The sequence below is a fragment of the Herpailurus yagouaroundi genome, unplaced genomic scaffold (genome assembly GCF_014898765.1).
Source record: "Herpailurus yagouaroundi ecotype Mexico unplaced genomic scaffold, PumYag 181, whole genome shotgun sequence".
In the NCBI taxonomy this organism is placed as follows: domain Eukaryota; kingdom Metazoa; phylum Chordata; class Mammalia; order Carnivora; family Felidae; genus Herpailurus; species Herpailurus yagouaroundi.
This window is the reverse complement of record NW_024412412.1, coordinates 29751207-29769648: the sequence shown is the minus strand read 5'-3', so window position 1 is coordinate 29769648 and position 18442 is coordinate 29751207. Positions and strand designations below refer to the sequence as shown.

The following is an 18442-nucleotide window of genomic DNA, read 5'->3' as shown; positions in this document are numbered from 1 at the left end:
TTTTGACTTCGGGAACTAATTATATATTAACCCCAGACACCATGCCTGGCCTCTGCTTGGAATAAACTGCATTGAGAAGTCTACTATTTAAGTGATCCTAAGCTGAAAGATGAACTAATAGGTGAATTTCTTTTAGGGTCTTACTTAGACCTGAAAGGATGGCCTTTAGTTACCGCCAAGTCATTTTGATAGATCACTCAGTAGATCACTAAGAATTTGCCTTGGTTATTCTAGGATTTGACAGGGTGACCTAGAAATTTTAAAATTACATTTTGGATAAATACAAAAGGGCAGAACACAAATTGAATACAGTCTATGGTAACAGAAAGGTTTTAAAAATGTGCATTAAAAATAAGTCTAGAAGTAAATATTTCACAATGTTTGTTTTTGGATGGCAGGATTTTCAATGTTTCGCTTTTTTATTTTTGTGAATTTTCCAAGGTTATATATACTAAGCACGCATATCTTTTACATTAAGAAAAAAAAATGAATAGCCCACATAATGGCAACATAGACATTTCTTTGTATTAAAGAATGTTCTGAACGTTCCTTCCTTATGCTACTTTTTCCTATTACATCCCCTTTCACAACAGAAATTAATATGTTAGCATACACATCTGTCATATAGATACACATGGTTTCAACATATTACAGACTTTCAATGACTGCACTGCCATAGCCAGGAAATTTGCACACGTTCTGGCCAGGACTCCTTAATGTTATGCGGCTCCACGACACATCTTATTTCCATGGCTTGCCAATGATAAAATTGGTAAGGCTAATTTCTATGTGTATGTACTCATGGCAGTGAAAGTCGGTGAAGGGGTTTTCACACAAGAAAACAACAGAGCCCTTTAAAGTCCTTTCCAATCACTTGTCTTCCCAGGACACAGAAGGACGAGAATGCCATCATAATGTATGCCTTCCAACAAAACATGCAAAGAACATCGCTGAAATGAATTGTATTTTGAGGAGTCTGCCAGAAAGCAAAATCCTACTATCAGATGTTAGATCTCTTCAGTTGTTAAACAGGAGGTTGCAGGAATATAAGAGACTCATCCCCATCCCTGTGCACTAAGAGCAAGGGAAACTGAGCAAGAAAACAGCATGAAGCAGTATTTCCTCCCCTTCCTTTCCACTTTCCTACGCCCTCTTTAGCGTCTTTGCAAGGCCAATACCCTAATTTTTCTAGATGCGTTACAATGGAGCAAATTTTAGACCCATAAAAAAAAAAAAAGTGTTCCTTTATTCTGACATGTATTATTCAGGACATCTCTGTATGTGTAAAAAAAGATATCGCTATATAATTTGGAGGAAATTTCACAAATAATGTGAAGCCTTATCAAATTATAACCATCTTTGCTGACAGTTTTGTCTTAGTTTAGGAATTACACTATCCCTGCATCATAATATTGGTTTTTTTTCTTTTTTCACTATGAAAATCAAAGCAAGGTAACTATTTATTTATTTATTTATTTATTTATTTATTTATTTGTATTTTTTTAAGTAGGCTTCCGGCCCAGCGCAGAGCCCAATGCGGGGCTCAAACCAAGGAGCCCAACACAAGAGTCAAACCTACAACTGTGAGATCAAGACCTGAGCTGAGCTCAAGAATCAGACACTCAACCCATTGAGCCACCCAGGCATCCCTAAGTAACATTTTAAACGATTTCAATACCACTGGTAGTTAAAAGGATGCTTAACAATAACAACAGCAAAGAGAAGATTGTAAGTAATCCAGTACTCTCAGAATTGTTAAAGAGTTCTTATTAGTAGGTTTTAGTTTGGGAATGTTAATATTTTTAGTGTTTGAGACATGTTTTGAGGCATTATATGACTTCAAATATAAATGAGTCTTCAGTTTGTATTGTTGCTATTTTGGAAACCAGCACAGTTTCAGAAGCATAACTGCAGAATACCGTTCGTTATTAGAAAACATAGCAGTTACGAGAAAAACAAAGAATTAAGGATCTGCAAAGAAATGGAAATGGTTCGGAAATGATACAAGCCTACCCAAAGCCTCTGCCGACAGTAATTGGATTTGGTTGACTAGTGCTGGGAGCAGAGCAAACAGATGTTAGGTGATGGAGCAGAACTTGCTCTTTTCAGTTTAAACAACCAATTATGAGTGGATAATGATGTGTGCAACTGGTAGTCACTGGAAATGTTTCCAATTCAGACCAAGTAATAAGAGTAAGATGCTAATATATTTGATTCCATACAGGGTTGAAATCCTGATGTTAAAAACGCTATTTTTTTTTTTAAGTAGGCGTCACACTCAGCGCAGAGCCCAACGCGGGGCTTGAACTCACGACCCTGAGATCAAGACCTGAGCTAAGATCAACAGTCGGATGCTTAACTGACTGAGCCACCCAGATGCCTCAAAAGAGCTATTTTAAAACAATGATGGATCAGGTGTGCATTGATAAATTGGATTTTTAGGACACCTAATGGTAAGTTTTTCCCCACTTGTATAAATTATGGCCAGACACTAGTTTCCTAATAAATAAGATGGAAAGCTGTTTGCAATCTGGCTACCGTGAGCAGCCAGGATGCATTTTCAAAATCTTAATTCCTAGTTTAGAATACTCAGGCAATTGACTAAAATATCTTCCTAGGAATCAAACAAGTGATGGTGTCAAAGTCTTAAACACGCCTTAACTTTTTATTTTCTCAAAGTGTCTGGGTATCCTTTGACCACTGTAACAAATTACTACAAAGGGGGTGGCTTATAACAACGGACTGTACTCTCTCACACCTCTGAAGACAGAGTTCCGAAATCAAGATGTTGGCCAGGCTACTCCACTGGAGGCTGTAGGGGAGGATCTGTTCCTTGTCTCTTCCAGTTTCTGGCAGCTGCTGGCATTCCTTGGCTTGTAATCATATCACCCCTTTCTTACTCTGTCTTCACATCACCTTCACTTCTATGTGTCTGTCCCTACACTCCTTCTGTCTGTCTTATAAGGATACATGTGACTGCATCTAGGGTCCACCTGGGTAATCCAGGATAAGTGTCTCTTCTCAAGTTCTGTAACTTAATCACATCATTTGCCATATGAAGTAACATTCACAGGGTCGAGGGATTTGATATGGATGCCTTTGGGGAGGCCATTTTTTTGGCCTATGCACTGTCTTTATTCTATTCCGTTACTCCTGAATATGTGTTCAAGTCACTCTAACTCAATATACTCATCTGTGTCTCTCAATAGAGTGTGGGATATATTGTCTTTTCCTCCTCATTCAGTGTCATATGTTCTATTATTTACCATATGAATTATGGCATTTAAGTTCCTCAAGTACTTTACTTGTTGCTACTACTAATGAGAAAGAGGAAGAATGGATGGAAGAGAGGACAAGGGAAGAAGAAGGGCAGGGGAGGTGGGGGGGAGAGATGGAGTGGGAGCATGGTAAGAAGGAAAGACACCAGTCTGCTATGCCAACTGAGTCAACCTAATCGACAGTAGTGTGGTAATCAATAATAGTTGCTGAGAAGTCCAAATCAGAGTTCAGATTTTTTGTTCCGCTTTCATTTTTGGTGGTTATGTATTTAGAATCTATGACGCACGGTTTTCTTCACATTACCTACCACACAGTTCAAGTCACTGGCATTTACTACAAGCAGATAGGGCATTTGTAAATGTAGTATTTGCAGCGAAATTCAGCATAGGTGGAATAATCAACTTGATTTAATCTTTTGCAAGGATGGAATAGACTGATTTTCACTTGGTTATCTTGGTCTTTTATTGACATGAATAAAATAAGTAGTTTTTTAAAAGTTTATTTCGAGAGAGAAAGAGAGAGCGAGCGAGCATGAGCGGGGGAGGGGCAGAGAGAAAGAGAGAGAGAGAGAGAGAGACAGAGAGAGAGAGAGAGAGAGAGAGAGAGAGAATCCCAAGCAAGATTGTGCTGTCAGCACAGAGCCCGACCCAGGACTCGATCTCACGAACTGTGAGATCATGACCCAAGCCAAGATCAAGAGTTGGACACTTAATGGACTGAGCCACCCAGGTGTCCCAAACAAGTAATTTTGGAAGATAATAAAATTGGAAATTTTAGGTCTATCCATTTTTGTAGAGAGTTTGGAGGGGGAGGGATGGTGTCCCTGCTTTGGCCTCCCTCTTATAACGCATGTGTGCTGTCACTGATATTTAAAGTCTGGGATTGAATTGGTTATTACTGAGGATACCAATCCTCTTAGCCTATAATGAATAGCTGTCTTACTGAAAGCTTATGCTATAAATTTCTATAACTGGTGCCGGTATGAAGCCTCTAAGCAACAATGAGTAGGTATGCTCATTTTCTACTTTATATTTCTCAATTGTTGTTCACTTTGGATCATTTGCCATATAGGATTAGGAGTGGATAAAAATTTAAGAAGCGCTATTTACTTTAGAATTAATAGGCTCAAGAGGTCACGCTGATTCATTCGTTTCATTTGAAACTTTCCAAATCTGTATCAAGGTGGTTTATAAACAAACAGGAATTGAAAGCCTTATCTATTAGATAGTCTATAAAAGTCTAAGGGTTCCAGGCCAATGATTTTAAAGTGTGTGTTAGCAGAATACAGTGAGGGTTAATTTTATATGTCCACATGACTAGGCCCAGATATCTGATCAAACATTATTCTAGGTATTTCTGTGAGGGTGTTTTTGGATGAGATTAACATAAGAGTGGGTAGACTGAGGAACACAGAATGCTATCCCTAATGTGGATGGGCCGTGTGTAATCAGTTGAAGGCTAACCTAAGAACATAAAGGCTAACCAACCGTCTTACCCCCACCTCCACCTCCCCTGAGTAAGAGAGAATTCCTCCTGCCTGCCTGCCCGCCTTGAATGGGGCATCAGTTTTTTCTGCCTTCAAATTCAAACTGAAACACTGACTCTTCCTGGGTGTAGAACCAGCTGACCTTCAGACCAGAACTACACATCAATCCTCCTGGGCCTCCAGCTTGCCAACCACAGATTCTGGAACTTATCAGCCTCCATAATCATATGAGCCAATTCCTTATAATAAATCTATATCTATATCTATACCTATGCCTATATATCTATATCATCTATAGCTATAGCTATATCTACATCTATATCCGTATCCATTATCTTTATCTCTATCTCCACACATATACATACTTTTGGTTCTGTCTCTCTGGAAAACTCTAACTCAAATACACTTTGAAGTTGTCACCATAAAACCAGGCAGAGTCTTGAGAGATATTCATAATTTAATCAGATCTCAATGTAATAGCCATAAGAATAGGTGGATAAGAAGACCATTAAAAAAAGAACAAAACCACACAGAAGAGAATGTTGCCGTAAACACAGTAATTAAATCTAATCAACCCATATGACTATGAGGGTGGGGGTTTGGGGCTTCTGCGAGTTTGTATAAGACTTAGGAATCAGCTTTGATGCAGTATACATGCTCTGCAAGATCACTTCATTTGAGGACACTTAACAGAGTCACTCACTGTAACAGGGGTGCAGTTTGGCTCTTAGGGTTCTGTGTTAGAACCTAGTCCTCATTCAGGCCTGGTGGTTCTCTGAGCCTCGAGAAATCTCAGCATGCTGAGAAGGCAAGTCCAACAGTTACGATGGAAGGGAATTCCCATGATGCGTAAAATGCCATTGATGGGTAAGCATCCTTTAGTCATGGTAAGACTTAGAAGTAAAAAGAGAAATATGTATGTAAGAAACAAACCCACGGTATCCAATAATTTTGCAGTTAAGAGTATACATTTAATGTTTTATCTACTTGTGATTTTAAGCCAATTAGAGTAACAGTAAATTGGAATTATCATTCCAATTTTTAATGTCATGTAAAAATGATTTAGATTTGTAGTTTTAAGTTGGAATCTTATCAAATTTACATACAAATTTAAAACTTTAAAAGAACTTAACAATAATCATATTTCATACTTAGAAGTATTTAATTGATGAATTATTCAAGTATTCATGAGGATCTCATTTGTTAAGTCACACAAGCTAAAGTACCGCAAAGGAAATTAAATGTATTAAATTTAGAATTAAAGCTTTATTTAAAAATGTTTAACTACATTTGAAAATGAGACAAAATCATTAATCAAAGTTCCCTTAAGAGTCATTTTCAAAACTAGCTTGACTTACAAACAGGCTGATAAGGTTTGTAAGCTGAACTCAAAATTTTAAGTACGGCTATGATTTTGCTCATGTAACTTCAATGGTGGCACTGTCTAGTTTTGAAATCAAAGTAACCTCTGACTAGTCTTTTCTAGGCATAATTATTGTCTGCATTTGCCCTTGACAACAATCCTGCAAAGTCCCATTTTGGAATTAGAGAAACAAGATGACTATTCTGGGGAATGAGCTCGGACCCAGCTCTCCAGGACCAGCAGCAAGGTAAACTTGGTGAGAAGTCAGCTGATCTCCTCCTGTCTAGGCTCTAGGTGCAGAGAGATCAGGAATCCTTCCCTCAGGATTAAAAGGTATAAAGGCAAAGAGCCAGAGAGCCACTACTTTCTGAGTGTCTTAGAAGAAGTCATTGACCAATAAGAAATCACCAAGTTAGAGAATGTCAATTTTTGTTATCTGGGGGTGCCATCAAGAGAAAGAAAAGTGAAGAGAAATAATTTGATACTCTTCTTTCTAACTGGAATTCAGAGAATTCCAGGAGCTCTTCGAAGGGAGCACACTGGCAAGCACAGTTCCTCTGTCCTCGTAGCTAAGTTTGTTTAGTGAAAATTTGAGAGTTAAAGCTAATCATCAGACATCGCTATGAAGGATCTTAGCGTAAATAGAGATCTTTCCCCTTTTCTGCAGCTCTTCAAGGAAGAAATAAACAAAACTAAAAGAGAAAAAGAAAGCAGAGAGTCACATTTTCCTGTAGCTAGTGAGTGGTTCAAGCTCTTACTGGGATTTTCCATCTTACCAGTGGGTCCACTTCCTTCTACCAGCAATTCGAAAGGAAATAAGGAATCAGGATTTTCAAAGACTTCGCTGTGGTTCAAGGATGGCGAGAGTATGTCAAAGTGACTTTGCCCATGGAAGAGTGAGCATAAGTAAAATGTGACAAAGTTACTTTTTTGGATGTGAAGGAATTTTGACACCTAGAATCAGGCTCTTCTCAGGAAATCCATGAGAATCTCCTTATTGATTTCATGACGAACTTGCATCCCAAACGAAAACAAAAACAAGACAATGAAGGCCTGTAAGGGGAATGTTCTTTTTAAGTCAAACTGAAATCTTTATTTTCTATGGATTTGTGACACTCTATATGTCCTAGGACAAACTATCCATCTTGGTCACAGATTTTTTATTCCTCAACAAGTTCTGCCAAAAAATAACGAGACAGTTCTGAGAATTAAAGAACTTGCTGAAAATCAGCAGCATTTACTCAATACAGCAACGGTGCCACCACCCAAATCGGTAATCACTCCTATTGTTTTTGGCATTAATAACTTTTCTCTAGGGGTGTCTGGGTGGCTCAGTCAGTAAAGGGTCTAACTGTTGATTTGGCTCAGGTCGTGATCTCACAGTTTGTGGGTTCCAGTCCCACATTGGGCTCTGAGCTTGCAGTGTTGTTTAGGGATTCTCTCTTTCCCTCTCCCTCTGCCCTTCCCCCACTTGCAAGTGCACCTGCGCGCGCGCGCTCTCTCTCTCTCTTTCGTAATAAATAAATAAGCATTAGAAAAACAATTTTCCTCTAAATAGCAGGTTGAGGTTAGGAATAATTTCTATTTGACTTGCCTATCTATTTTGCCCTAGGCAAAATAATCATTTTGGAATCAAACATTCAGTGTCACTCACACTGATTGAAAATGGCAATGCATTCTTTTTTCCTACTCTTGGTTCTAATCACTGGTAGATTGGCATGAACCAGCTGGAAAATGTGAATCACAAATATGTGTACTATTAGTGAAATACATGTATAATATACATGCAGTATGTGCAAATATATATATGTAATATATGTGCAGTATGAACAAATATATTTGTTACCCTAGGTACTCTGAGGGTAGCTAATTTTGGACAGGTTCATTTTCTCTCTTCGGTTGTTGGATCTTAGACATGATAAGTGGGTATGATATCTGTATCTGATAAAAAAAATAAGGGGGGGGGTACCCCAGAAACAAGGAACAGACTGAAAACAAAATAAAGTTTATTTATTTATTTATTTCAAGAGAGAGAGGTGGGGGGAGGGGCAGAACGAGAGGGAGAGAGAGAGAAGTCCAGGGAGGCTCTGCACTGCTAGAGTGCAGAGCCCGATGCGGGGCTTGATTTCACAAACCACTAGATCAAGACCTGAGCAGAAATCAGGAGTCAGCTGCTTAACAGGCTGAGCCACCCAGGTGCCCCGAAAGCAAACAAATAAAATGACCCAAAAGGGAATGTGCTCATCTCTAAGTGAGAAGACAACCAACACCTTTTTTCATTTTTTATTTTGGAATGACACACTTTTTCTTCCATTTCTAGAGCACTGCCGTGTTCTGAGTTCTGTGTTCAGGTGCAGAGGCCCAGGGGCTGGTACAAGCGGCTGGCAGATGTATTCAGGTGCTACAATCCCAAGCTAAGGGGGGTTTTCACAGACGTGCACAGGAGGTCTGGCGGTGCGACGGGACTGCAGCCCCTCGGCAGGACAGTGGATTCATGAAAGATGTCTCATCTTTAAGAAATGTTCTCGAGGCCACAGTGATTGAAATCGGCTAGAGTAGAAGATAAATCCCCAAAACCTCCTTAAGCCTGTGGCAAGTTAATTACAAAAATGTCCTTAGTTGTGCCCTTCCCTGTATCCACTCCCCTTGTAACTGGGCTTTGCCACCCCCTCCCCCTCAAGGAGGGGAGTCCATTTCCCCTCCTCCTGAATGTGAGCTACCCTTGTAGCTTGGCCAAAACCACAGCATGTGGCAGAAGTGACAGTGTCCCAGCCCAAACCCATGCCTCAATTCTGTGCCTGCTTCAACTCTCTCTCAGAACCTTGCCTCTACCATAGGAACAAAACTCGGCAGGTCTGTCGGATAATGAGGGACACAGGGACCAGCATGGCAGCCAGCCAATAGCCAAACAGGTAAGTGAGGCATCCTGGGACATCCAGTGCCCGGCTGACCAGCCAGCTGACCACTGAGGCAGGGGAGAGCTCATCAGAGACCAGCCAAGCCTGGGCCACCCTGGACCAAACTTATGAGGAGTAATAAATTTTCATTATTGAAGCCACTGAGTTTTTTGGGTGGTAAGTCATATAGCAATATCTAACTAATAAAACTCAGCCAACCAGTGTAAATACCAAGATGCCACCACTAAGTGGAGGCACCTTGTTTACTTACATGTATCCTACCACACACAACATGCAGAAGAATCTCCAAAAATTACTGATGGCCTGACACAGTATCCCCAAGAAGCAAGCAGTGATACCCTTCTTATGGAGAAAGTACATGGGTCCACAGATGCAGTGCTTCGGAGAGTACTTTTGGCTGCCTTGTAAGCACTCACATTCCAGAAGAACTTACTGCTCTCGGCTGAGAGCGCTCCTGCATATGTCTGTAGTCAATTAACTCGCCTTTTTTTTTCACTCCATTGAACTTAAAGAGCAGCCAGCGTCTGTTCAGAAGCCACACACCATGTTCCCTCCTGCCTACAACCGTAGCAATAAACCAGACAGCTTTCTGGTTCACTGTAAAAACTCTTTAGAGGAAGACAACATGGTAACAATAAAAACACCACCTACAGTGAGACATTCAGAACCTCATCACCAAGTCTCAAGTACACACATGAAATAAAAATCAGGACCCTCTACCCTGAGTAGATAGGAAACCAAAAATAACATGTTAACTGCCCAACCTCAGCCAGCCCTGGAGAAAACATGCTTTTTGATGTTGCACTGTGTCCTGGAGGGAAAAGGGCACTGGATTGGAAGTCAAGAGGTATATTACTGTCCTTGTTCTACCTTGTTCTAGAATAACTGTGGCCATGTCCCCTGGACACTTCAATACCAGATAACTGCTGAGGATTCTTCTAGTCCCATAAAATTTCACGCTCTCATCTTGCTGTCTGAGCCCTTTGAGTTTATATCTGTGAACAAGTGTACAGAATTCGACATGATGTACCAGAAAGACCTCTGCACTGAGACTACTGAGTCCTACCCCTGCCACCAGTGCATCAGTGGCCCTTAAGCAAGTTCTAGCTCTCTGCATGTCAGTTTTCCCAACTGTCAAATGGGTCATTCATTTGGACTAAATGATCTCTAAGGTCCTTTCCAGCTTAAAATGCCTGATTTAATAATCAGGCTCCAAGGTTATATGTTTCATAATTGATTTCTTTTTCTTTTTAATTAATTTATTTTAATGTTACAGTGATTTATTTGGAGAGAGAGAGAGAGAGAGAGAGAGAGAGAGAGAGAGAGAGAATTCCAGCAGGGGAGGGATAGAGAGAGAGGGAGTGAGAATCCCAAGCAGGTGCAGGGCTCGAATTCACAACTGAGAGAGTATGACCTGAGACGAAATCAAGAGTTGGACACTTAACCAACTGAGCCACCCAGGTGCCCCTGTTTTATAAATGATTTCTAAGAAGAGATTCTGACCAAGACTTAGGCACACAGAGTCTAAAAAAATATTTAGGTAGTCGTTTCACAGAGCCAGAGGCAAGTCAGGCTTTTTGATTTCCGATAAGGAGGACCAGTGGGCTGTTATTTGTGGAAGTACTTCTGGTGCCAAGAAAAATGTCATCTTCTACCAAAACTAAGTGTATTCTATACCATGACAGTTGTGCAACATTTTGTTATGCCCCACAGTGTTCTAGGAAGCTTGGCAGGTACTATGGACCTAAAGTGGCCCAAGAGATGCCCTAGAACTAATGCTTCTGTGTCAAACTGAAACTCAAACACAAGGTCCTCCACACAGTCTTTGTAACACAAAGACAGAGAAGGTCAATTTTCGGGACCCAGCCACTTCCAAAAAGATAAGACAGACACACTCTGTGATAGAAGCTTTTCTAAGCATGGATCTGGGGAACGCCTGATGGATGTGTCACCAAGGTGTGACTGTATTCACTTGAACTCACTGTATTTCAAAAAGTGGAATGGAAAGCCAGCACCTTACAAGGTAGTAGTGTAACAATGACATATTGGAATATGCCATCATGGCCAGACTCTGGAGAAACTCTAACAGACAGAAAAGCTGTCTCTGTACATCTCCACCCCGTCATCTGCCATCTTATACTGCCTTTGATTGGGCTTCAGATGTGTTTTACGATACGGTTGGACTGCATTCCACTCTGGCTTTGGGATACCTTCTACCCATGTTCTTTAAGCAAACAAAAAGCTAACTTGTCCTTTACCCTAATGGACTTATCTCTACCTTTCTTTTGGTGGGCAACTGGAATAATGGATTAATCCCCTTGCTGTTGACTAGCTTTATGTGTTAGACATAACGTACAATGCCCTAATCCCCAAAAATGGCTTCTGAAGGAATTCATAAAGGATGGGGAAATGAGGAAAAAAAAGACCTAATATCTTTAACATCATCAGTTATGAAAGCAATGCAAATTAAAACAACACAGTGCCATTTTTCATTTATCATATTGACAAAGAAGGTAACCCTCGATGCTGGTTAAGGGTGTCATGTGGCACACTAGAAATTGGTATAAAACTTTCGAATTATGTACCAGGAAGCTTAAAAGTTCACACGCCCTTCAGCCCAGTATTCCTTTTAGGACTCAACCTTAAAATAATATCATAAATAAGGGCAGAGATTGTTTAGTATGTCTGGAACACACTATGATCAACAGCACATATATTAACTACAAAACATACATCTAGGCAATAGCATTTTACGGAGTCATCAAAAATTATGTTTTTTGATACTATGTGAAACAATTTTAGGTAATATATAAATCTGTCATATGTGATATTTTCTCAAATGACTTATTTAAAAAATAAAACGGGGATAAAATGTTAATAGTGATCTTCCTAGATTAATACAGTGGAAGATGGTTTTAGTGCTTTTTTTAAACCTTTTTCTTTATTTGCCCATTTCAAAAGATAACGAGTACAAATTATTCTTAAGATCAGAAATAAAATTCCTTGAAAAATCATAACAAAACAAAGAAAGTTTTTAAAGGCCACGTGAGTCAGATCTTTAAGAGTCAAGCAGTCTGTTGAAGATCTGTCGATCTCAGGATGTGCGGCCTGACCTTCCCACTCAAATATCCAGAACAAGACCATGAGCATGAAAGTTGCTTCCACGACTTGGTGAGGCCGATGAGAGCAGCGGCCCTGAGCAAGGCACCCACCCCCCTGCCTCCCACCCCTCATTGGAAGCAATTAGAGAAAATTAGCTCTCTACACGAGGAAGCCAACTACAAGCTTCGCCAGCAGGAACCACTGCAGGATGGAAAGCATGTCACAAGGCATGTTGAACCACTTATGGAAGGTGGATGGTAAATCTGGCCTAATGAAGACTGTATACACCCCTTCTGTTGGCTCCCAGCCAGTCAACTAGTTTAGTCTGGATCTAAGAGGAAAACAACACGCTCTTCATATTCAGAGTGGGAAGTACTGAGTAGCTCTAAGTTAATGGCTTCTTTTGAAACTGACAAAGAGAAAGAGAGAAGGAGAGAGAAGGAGAGAGAGGGAGAGGAGGGAGGGAGGGAGGGAGGGAGGGAGGGAGAGAGAGAGAGAGAGAGAGAGAGAGAGAGAGAGAGAGAGAGAAAACTTACCATCCAGCCAAAGCCCTGGTCTGACATTGTGCAGATTGTACTCTGCCCACCAGGGGCACAAATACACCATCCTAATGGTGCCCTGTGCCCAGTTACATTCCATCTCAAGCTTTTCAAGACATTTAAAATCCCTATAGCCTTGATTATCGTTGAACAGCATCCAGTTAAAACTCGTGTCATCCAGTTCCTAGTGCACCAGCCTCTGAGAGTTGGGTAAATTTTCAGAAAGGGGAGTTGTTCACCTAACTTTCACCTTCAAGCCTCAGAATATCCTTATACCAATACTCATAAGTACTCTCATATCTGAAAGTGATGACTTAAATGCTTCTTGGTCTTGTGTAAATGTACTCGTTTTAAACAAATTTTCTCATTGTGATAAAATACAGAGAACATAAAAGTTGACATCTTAACCATTTTTAAGTGTGAAGTTCAGCAGTATCAAAAACATTCACGTCTTTCTGTAACCATCACCACTAACCATCCTCAGAACTTTTCTATCTTCCCAAGCTGAACCGTCATACACATTAAACAATAATTCTGTGTTCTCCCACACCACAGCCCCTGAGAACCATCATTTTACTTTCTGTCTCTATGCATTTACCTATCCTAGGCTCCTCATAGAAGTAGAATCACACTTTTGTGTCTGGCTTATTTCACTTAGCATAATGTTTTCAAGTTGAACCAAAATTTTGAGCTAACAAAATCTCTAAGCTGATAAGCTGTCATGTAAAATAATTCTTCCTTATTTCTAGTTTCTTGCACTTTCCTTTTCAAAAGTGTCTTTTGACCAGGGCTTCCTTTTGAACAGCCCGAGTCCTGGTAAATTGGACAGACTCTCTCACAGACTCTTTACACTGCCAATGGAAGTATCAGGCAGAATTTAGATAACCACTTGGTGGGGATATTGTAGAAGTTTGAATTAGATGAGCTTAAATCTCTCATTCTACTCTACAACCTGGTGACTTTTACAAATGCTTTTGTTTGTTCCTTCATTTATTCACCATAGGAATTTGTCAGCACTTACTGAGTACCTACCGCATGTAAATGATGGCTGTTGACACAATGTGGTGACTGATGATATTGACTTGGCTCCCAACTTCTGCAGCGGAATCAGGAACTTGGGCACTGCCCTAACAGACTGGCTTTTGCTCTCAATCAGCTGGCACTGGTGAGTAGACCCCGGGAGGACTGCCAGTTACCTCCATGCCCAAGTGGAGACTTTGGCTTCTGGTAGAGGTTCCTTAGTGGTGCTACTCTATATACTAGCCAGAAAAACATAGCAGGTTCAAATACCAATCTGGGTACTGAGAGTGCCTACTGAAAACTAGTATTGCCTAGAATATAATCTAGACATATCAAGCACTTTTGGAATTTGAATGGGAATGCACAAATGACTCTCCTGCCGCCAATTAACCCTGTGATCTTGGGCAAGTCACTTAAACTTCCTGAGCCTCAGTTTTCATCAATAAAATGGGATGAAAAATACCCATGCCACAGAACTCTTGTAGGAATAAAATGAGTTAGTGCATAACAAGTGACGTGCATGTGGCTTGGCACAGAGAAGGCATTGAAATACTAGGGCCCCTTGCAGAGCACCCCCCTCCAAAGCCACATGCAGCTCTGGAGTAGGTCAGCCCTATACCTGACCTGCAAGCACCAGAATAAAGTTGGAGCATCTCCTGGGCTTCTTTAAGTTTGATGGTTGGGGGCAGGGAGAGTGTGTTTCAAAAAGGCCATCATGTTAGCTTGAGGGAGAGAACTGCCACTTTATCCATCAGCATAATATATCTCAAAAGTGTAAAAAGAGGTTACATCCAAAGAAAACAATCTCGTATGAGTTGGGAATAAGATCTGAGTATTTCTCTGGCTGGCGTTCATAATGGCACAAATCGGGACCTGGGAGTCTCAGGACCATTAACTTCAGGGGCCACCTGTGCAGTGGTGGGTGGCTGAGGGGCATGCCATGCAAGGAGGGACTCATATATCCCCAGGAAGCAGGGTGGAGTTTGGCAACCCACAGAGAGTGATCGTTGTCTGGGCAGAATCTACCCATGAAAGCACACAGAAGGGAGGCACACTGTTCCAGTAAAGGGAAGGGAGTGGTGCTGAGTGGTCTATGAGGATGTGCCCACACACGGGATTCTTCCTGACCAAAGCCTATGGGTAGTTCGCACACGAAGTAGACAGAGCTGCAAATACTGACAGGCTTTCTGAGGATGGCAGGATGTTTGTCTCAAACATCCAAAAATGGAAATTATCTCACTAATTAGAAATGACGCCGTCCAGACCGTGCCTGGAACAGGTCCGGGTTTTCAAAAGTGAGCATGGGGGGGAGGGTTCATTCTGGTTCCTAAGTTTAGATGCTTCAGGTGAGGCTCGAGTTGCATTTTAAACAGATGAACAAGAACTAATTCTTTTTGTTTTGCTGTGTTTTCTTGAATAATTGGGTGTCCTCAGTTTGTTCCTAAATATTTTTATCTTCTAGTTTTTTATTTTTTATTTTATTAAAAAAAATTTTTTTTAACGTTTATTTATTTTTGAGACAGAGACAGAGCATGAGCGGGGGAGGGTCAGAGAGAGGGAGACACAGAATCTGAAACAGGCTCCAGGCTCTGAGCTGTCAGCACAGAGCCCGACGTGGGGCTTGAACTCACAGACCGCGAGATCATGACCTGAGCCGAAGTCGGCCGCTTAACCGACTGAGCCACCCAGGTGCCCCGTCTTCTAGTTGTTTATTAATTCTTTTTGCCCTAACAATTTAATAGCCAAGCTCTCGCTTAGGAATCATTTTTGTCTATTAGAACATTTGCCTCCCTTATTGCTATAATGGGGAAGGTTCATAAACTCACTATTCTCAATTATTTCATGCCATGATATATTAATCCAGGCCCTCTGTGGAGCAGATCCTAAAATGGGATAAAATGTGCAAGGATTTTATTAGGGAAAACGTCTTCCGAGAAAATCGGGAGGGAGCTGAGAAAGATGGGGAGAGCCTTCAGTCTGGCAAGAGCGGAGGGGAGAGGGGAGGGAGGAGGTTAGGCCCAAGTGTCTTAGATGCTGTGCTGTGGAAGCAGGTCTTGGCAAGGGTGTTGGGGAATCATGGAGCCAAAGCTGACCTTCAGGGGAATCCCTATTCTCCCCAGAAGGAGCTGCCCTAGTAGCCATGCCATGTGCAGTCACTGGCTGGGAGCAGCCTGTGGGAAGGAGGATGGCTCAGTGCACATGTCTGACAAAGCCCAGGGCACAGCACTTGGGGTCTTTGGTGGATTACATTTCCTACAGTTGGGAGTTCTTAGGGTTACTGGAGTAGGAGGGTTTCTCAAATTTGGCCCCACTGACATTTAGTAATGAATAACCCTTTGTTGTGGGGACTGTCCTCTGCAGGGAGGATGTTTAACAGCATTCCTGGCCCCTACCTGCTGGACACGAGTAGCACCTTCCCGAGTCTGGACAATCAAAATGTCTACAAATATTGCCAAATGTCCCATAAGCGTCAAAATCATTCCTAGTTGAGAAACACGACACTAGGACAATTTGAATACATTTTGGAAGATTCCTCGGGAAAATTATAAAACCAGTGGGCGGGGTAAAAATATAAATGTTTTGAATTATACATAATGATTATTAAGAAAAATAACTCAGCTGGGGAATTCAAAGTGAGCAAGACTACCCCAGCATAATGATACACCACTGGCTGGATATTAGTTTCTATCCCCAATGAAGTTTCTTTTCCGGAGATGAACTTACAGTCCAGCGTCGTGCCCTAAATTTAAAGACACACAAATAAAGTTTCAAAAATTAAATGGGTACTGTTTTAGTCTAATGTGCCACATTGTGATGCAACACAAGTCACGCTGGCTTATTTTGGAGATGGACAAAAATACCTCACCTGCAATAGCGAACGCACATTACAGGGACACCAGGGGATGACTTCATATTTAACTCACTAGTAACACGCACGTCGGGAATAGAAATCAAATTCAGGAATGAGCAGCTGAGATCCCAGAAGCAAGCATCTCAGACTTGGTTTCACCAAGTCATCGAAGACCCTTTGACCCGCGGGATTCTGCTGGGCCACAGGTTAACTAACACCTGATGTGAGCTTCAACCTGGACGGCAGAGCCGATCCCCACATTTGCATGAAGCAGCGGCCGGGTGTGACTGTTCCTCCCCAGCATGAACCGGGTCCCAACACGGCTCCGTCTCACCTGGACCACTCCAATCACCAGTCCCTCCACCCCCCAGGTCTACCACTTCCTCCTTAGCCCCATTTTCCACATGGCAGCCAGAGCGGCTCCTTTGAAACTGGTCAGACCCCACTTCCCTTTATTTAAAAGCTTCTGAGACTTCCCATTTCCTTCCACTCAAGACACAATTCTCGCTGTGGCCAAGATGGCCCACGTCCTTGCTACCCGGAGCCCGGTGAGGAGACCAGCGGTGTCAAGGACGTCACCTGGGAGTGTGTTAGAAATCATCTCTGGGCCTGCCCCAGACCTACCGAATTGGGGTCTTCACTTTAACAAGGTCCTTGGAGGATTTGTACAAACGGTAGAGTCTGAGAAGCTCAATTCTCATGCTCTGACCTGAGGTTATTTCTCTCACTTCCTCTCCCTCCCCTCTCCCCTTGCTCCCTCTTCTGCAGCTAGTTGGGGCTCCTGGAGACATTTCGACCTGCCAACCATGATCCAGCCCCAGGCTTCTGTTCTTCCAGTCACCGTCTCACTTCTTTCAGGTGCCTGCTCTAATGTCACCTCAGTCGGAAGGCTTTCCTGGCCACAGTAGGTAAGGCCCTCCCGAGCTCCCAGCCCTGTTCTGCCCAGGCCCCTCCCCATCCATGGAACCTGCCTTATTTTAATTCAGGGCACGCATCTCCACCTGCCATGTTATACAGTATATATATATAGTGGTATATCTTCTTATTGTCTGTCTCTGGGTCCATGAGAGCAGGGACTTGACACGTATCTTGCTCACTGTTGGATCCCCAGACCCCAGAGCAGTGCTTCCCACCCAATAGGTTGTTAACAAAGAATTGCTGACTGAACAGGTGACTGAATCGTGCGATCTCATGGGACAGAACACCTGGAGACGGAGAAGCTGCCACAGGAGCACACGGAGCCTGGCTTCTTCTGATCACCTCACACCATCTAGCGCGGCCACCTTGTCAGACATCGTGCGACGCTCTCTTCAAACCGCCCAGAGATGGGCCCAAGGCAAGCGTCTGGCTGTGGGGCGGATTTTCTTCTCAGCAGAGGATAATAAGCCAGATCAAGCAGAGGATATGGGAACAAAGCGCGGGGCCGCCGGCCGCCGTCTGGCACGTGGAAGAATCGGGCTGTGAGTTTCATTCCCACGATGTTTCTCTGGAGAGAGAAATGGCCAAAGTTTCCAAAGTGTACGTGATTTTCTTTTTTCCAGGGAAAGATTAATCTTTACTTCTTCTAAAAAGCAATCTGTTTATACATTTGCTGGAGGATGTGCCTGGAAAAAAATTAAAATAGGAGAACTTGATCTGACACATCTGGAGCAGACGGGCATGTTTTGTTTGGCTTCCTGAAGATGTTTAAATTGGGGTTAAGACGGGGAAGATGGTAAAACTGTGTGAAGACTCAGGTGGCTGGGAAAAGACCAGCGTGGAATGTGAAAAAAGGAGCGGAATAAAATGTAGCAGGCTGAATCATGAAAGCTCTTCCGCTTTCTTGCCCTGTCAAAGCTCTGTTTTGAATGTTAATGGAAAGAAAGGAAACAAAGACATAAGGAC

The 18442-nt window shown here is 42.1% G+C and overlaps 1 protein-coding gene and 1 long non-coding RNA gene across 7 annotated transcripts in view; one reads left to right on the top strand and one right to left on the bottom strand.

Annotated features, from left to right (window-relative positions):
• Window positions 1-18442, bottom strand: part of NRG1 (neuregulin 1) — a 1118472-nt gene that overhangs the window by 450303 nt on the left and 649727 nt on the right. The window lies entirely within an intron of this gene.
• On the top strand, window positions 12676-18361 carry LOC121039807 (uncharacterized). Its single transcript, XR_005795002.1, has 3 exons — window positions 12676-13852; window positions 17327-17466; window positions 17729-18361. It is a non-coding gene; the product is annotated as an uncharacterized LOC121039807 (long non-coding RNA).